Genomic DNA, 4,979 nt, shown 5'->3' with positions numbered 1-4,979 from the left:
TATCAATACTGGCTGGCACTGTTCCTTTGTAGATGAGGAGTGGGGAGTAAATGACTATGTATGAAGGCTGCTGGTTTATTGTTGATTTTTTCAAATTGAGAAATACCATATTTATTTAATTTGTTCACTAATTAAATTATCATAAAGTGTCTATATTCCTGGCACTGCACTCGAGACCAAAGAAAATGAGAAGAAATAATCACTACTGCCTTGTCTTACATTTTATCAGGGTAGTTGCTCACTAATTTACTCAAACAAATATTTACTGAGTCCACACTATGTGCCAGGCGCTCTTCCAGTTTGGGAAAAAGAGCAATGAATAAAACAGACAGAAACCCTTCCCTTAATGGAAGTTTAAAATGTAAGGAGAGGAACAGTACCAAACAGAATACATAAGTAAAACATGCATACAGTACGTAAATGGTGTTGTGTTCTGTTGAGAAAAAGAAAGCAGGGGATGGATTAGGACATGGGTTTTCATTGGCACAGGGCTCTCAGGGAAGACCATGCATTGGAGAAAATATTCGCGTCAAGCACCCAAGTTGTTGATGAAGTGAGGCATTGCTCATCCAGGGGAAGAGCATTATATTAATAAACAGAAAGCAAACGCCAAGCGCTGAGACTGAACACGTCTGGCGTGGTGCAGGAACAGCCCAGACTTGGTGGTCCTCAGTAAGGAGGGGACACCACCAAGCCTCTCAGGATGCAGGGCTGGCCATTTGTCCGGAGGGGCCATGATTAGGGATGTATATGACCCCACAGTCATCCGGGATGAACCACTCCGCCACCATGTTTTCAAATTCTTTCACGTTAAACTCAATAAACCCCCACTTCTTCGAAATGTGGCTCTTCTGGTGGCCAGGGAACTTGAACTTGACCCTGCAGAGGGACTCAAGCACATGCTCCTTGTTCTGCAGCTTGGTGCGGATGGATATTACTAACCAACCACTGTGGGCCCTGGGGCTTTCCAAAGGCACTGCACAAACCCGTCTCCAGGCTAGAATGGAGACAGCATGCCAGTCGCAGGCCAGTCATGAATGTCCACTGGAAAGAACCGTCTCCAAGGTTCCTCAGGGCAGCCTGCCCAGGCAACAGGCTACATGCATCACCGAGGAGGCTGCTGTTTGCAGCCATTGCACACAGGGTCCCCATAGCCCAGGTTTGATATTCGAAAGATGGCCACCGTGATAGTCCCCTCCCACAGGACCTTCCAGAGCCTGCCATTTCTGTCCTCTGTTAAGAGTCTGTGTCTCCTCCCTTTGAACCTGAATGAGCTTTTGTGATTGCCCTGACTTGTAGCTTACGGCTTGTCTGATAGAAGTGATGCTAGGTAACTTCCAGGCTTGGGCATAAAAGGCAGAACAGCTTCTGCTGGGCTCTCTTTCTTGGATGCTGGAAACAATTCCAGCCACCATGCTGTGAGGAAGCCCGGCCACCGGAAGCCCTGCCACCGGAAGCCCTGCCGCCGGAAGCTGAGCGTCCAGCAGACAGCACGGCCGGATGAGAAGCGGAAGCAGCTGCTCCAGACCCACGGCTGAGCCCCTCTCCTGACGCTGTGAACAGCAGCGCTGAACCTTCTCCAAGGACCCCAGAGCGAACTGCAGGGCTGTGAGCAAAATGAATGATTGCTGTCACTTTCAACCATTCTGTTTTGGGGTAGTCAGGGGGCTGGGTGATCAAAACAAGTGAAGTAGGCAGTGGATTAGTATGCAGTTAGGGGAGGGAATGGGCTTTATACACACCAGGGCAAATACTTTGCCTTTCACTCTAATGGGAACGCCACCAGGCTGACACACAGATGCTGGTCACTGTCTCTGTCCTCGATGTCATCAAGAAGACAACATCCAGTGGGTACACTGCTCCTTGCCTCAGATGGAGAGTCTTTCCAAGAAAAGGAGCCTTCCTTTTGCAGGCAATATTTTGCACTCACAGTGACAAACTCACTCAGAGATGGATCTGACCTTCTCGTTTCCTGTCACAAAATTGCAATAGTTGCCTCTATGGTAAGCACCAACCCTCCGTGTCACTGGGAGACTTCAACCTCAAAACCCATTTATGTTTTAGCCAACTTAGACCCATAGATGTCCAAATGGGCTGAGACAAAGGGTGCTTCCCACTGTGGCTTTGGAGGTTGTTCTCCCTCTGGCTCAATAAGCCTCTCCGTAGGCTGACTTTGGGGGACTGCAGCATGGCCCACGTGGCATGGAGACATTTGCTTCATCATGTGGGAGGGCAGGTAAGTGCAGTCCCAGCAACAGAGTATTTTCCAATGCTGAAAGGCTCATAAAGATGAACACTGAAAGAAACCATCCTTCTTTTAAAAAACTGAAGTATAATTGATTTACAATATTGTGTTAGTTTCATAAAAGAATCCATCCTTGCTGACATCTTTGACAGGTTAATGCACCCATGTGAGGTGCAGTATGTGCTGTCTTTGGGGCTGACTTTATAAGTTTCCTCAGTTTGGTAAGTTTATAAAATTGACCAGCCTCCCCAGAATGGGGCAGGTGAGACCCCGGGATGATGGCAGCCACAGTGAGTCTGGAGGCAGAGTGCCTACTGTTCCTGAGTCACACAGGGGCTAGGATCCTGGCTGGCCCAGCCTGGGACAATGCTGAGGATTCTTTATTGAGGTTCAGAATGAGCCAACATAAACTCTCTTCTACTGAGTTGTAGAGTTTGAGGCAACTGCTAAGAGTGTTCAATTTCCACAAATTACGTTCTGTTCCTGGGCAGATTCAAAGGGAACATTCGGGTAGGTGGATGAGCAACAAGATTCAACAAAAACACCCTTAAGATTACGCTAGTCAGGAAGAAATAACTTCTGTTCTTGTCATTTTATTTTGTGTTAACCAGTTCATCCAGTGGTAGTTTGTGAGATGCTGAATAGTAATTTGGATAAATGTCTTAGAGAGTTGCCTTGAGCACCTTAATATTCTCAACCACACTGACATGAAGGAAGGTTGTGCTGCCTCTGAAAGGCATGCCAGACAATTAGAAGAATGATGACACACATTTCAGCTTGGGGTTTGTTCCCATAAATTTGAGGTCATATCATTTCATCAGAGGGATGTTAAAGCCTTTCTTAAGACAATCAGTCAAAGAAAGTGAGAACTAGAGGGTCCCTTCCAGATGTCCTCCTCATTTCACAGGTGAGAATCCTGAGTCCCAGAACAGATATATGCCTTAGTTAAGGTCCTTAGCTGTTTGGAGGTCAGTACTCATACAGTTTAAGTCCTAGGGTTTGGGCCCTTTAACATTACTGCAGTTGCTGATAGCAGAAGCCAGTTACCCCAACATCATGCAGCATCAGCACCTGGTATACAAAAGGCAACACATAATGGTGCCCTCCCCACTTAAGGCTGTGAGATCTTTGATGGCAGAGTTAGGTCTTGTTTATGCTCAACTCCCCAGTGCCTTCCCACGATAGGGCATCATTTGTAATAGATAAGTGGACAGACATTGGATTCCTGACACACTCAAAATGTTAATTTTTTTGTTGTTTCTTATTGCTGGAATACCAATTTATTAGTATTTATTGACTGCCCATTCTTCCTCATTCATTCAGTAGATGTGGTTGAGCATCTTCTATGTGCTCAGTGAGGTGGATACAGGAATGAGCAAAGCAGATGGAACCCCTGGTCTTGTGGAGTTGACACTCCTATGACTGTGTCCAGCGATAGCTGAGCAGTCAAAATGGTCAGCCTGCCTTGACACACCAGATTCACAGCCAATCAGCCGGGCCAGCTTAGATACTTTAAAAAGCCAGACAGCTGTTCAAGACAGAATGGTGTCAGTGGGTTCAGATAATAAGTTTTATGGCTGTTCAAAGGATGGAAGTATTGGTGTAGCTGAAACAGTTTTAGGAGACCCCCCAAGGACAGTTTAGAGTAGTTTCTTGAGAATATCATAGGATTCAAAAGATCAGGGAGAAGAGGAAGTGGATGGCATGCCAGGGAGGTGAAAGAAGAGAGAAGAACAACATGAGTGTGATTAATGGGCCAAGGATGATTCTAGTCCAGCCAGATTCTAGATCAGAGAAAGTGAAACTAAGTGAAAAATGTCAGGCCAGATGGTGAAGGCACCAGTCTTAGAAAAACCCAAAGAGAAAACAATTTCTTTAATATGCACTTTGAAAACTGGCTGGGGAGTGAATGACAGGTCTTCTGCAGGTGTATAATCTACTTCACTGTGTTTCTATCCTGATTGAAGATATACAGGAAATTACTCTTCCATTATCTTTCCATCCTCTTCAGAGCAACAACTCTTCAGGTAAGGACACCCACAAAGCTACAGTAATTAGAATGGATTGTCAAAACATAAGAGATCAAATGTCTGCTTTCTTAGAACATACCCCAGATGTTCATACTTCATAATTAATACTCCACAGCTAATACTTTAGTAAATAGATTTCAAGTGTGTGCTTTCACTTGTCCATCTATTTGTGGATCTACTGTCTGCAATTCAAGTCCAGAGCACAAATATAATAGAAGTGAATTAGACATTTAAAAGTAGAGATAGGTACATATTTTATGTAAATATATGTATGCCATGGCTATAGGCCAAACTTCAAATACTATAATGAAGAGGTGTAGAATGAGGTGGGGGGGGGTGCGGGGGGGTGGGGGGCAATGGACAGGTCTGTGATGAAATATCAAACTCTTAAATTAACCACTTTGACAAATCAGTTGTCCTCCCATAAAGTTATGGGTTTGATCTAATTAATACATCCAGTGCACCCTTGGCCTCAATTATTGGCTTCCTTACAAGGAAGCATACATGGCCCTCGAACTTTTGGGTCTCCTCCTGCTCTGACTCCAGGCCAGCTCTGTGACTTGTGTTGGCCAACAGAATGTGTTAGCATGAAGCGCTACTAGTTCTGAGCCTGGAATTTGAGAGATTTGTGTTTCTGCTCTGTTTCTTGGATCTCTGCCAAGCCACGATCTGAACACACCAGAGGGGGAGAGACCCCGTGGAGC

General features: G+C 45.3%; 1 pseudogene; it reads right to left on the bottom strand.

Moving 5' to 3' along the window:
- Positions 1 to 1,052: 1,052 nt before the first annotated feature.
- LOC133045336 (small nucleolar RNA SNORA70) lies at positions 1,053 to 1,204 on the bottom strand (annotated as a pseudogene).
- Positions 1,205 to 4,979: the final 3,775 nt, after the last annotated feature.

This window comes from Dama dama, chromosome 23 (assembly GCF_033118175.1).
Source record: "Dama dama isolate Ldn47 chromosome 23, ASM3311817v1, whole genome shotgun sequence".
In the NCBI taxonomy this organism is placed as follows: domain Eukaryota; kingdom Metazoa; phylum Chordata; class Mammalia; order Artiodactyla; family Cervidae; genus Dama; species Dama dama.
This window is presented reverse-complemented; position numbering and strand designations above follow the sequence as displayed.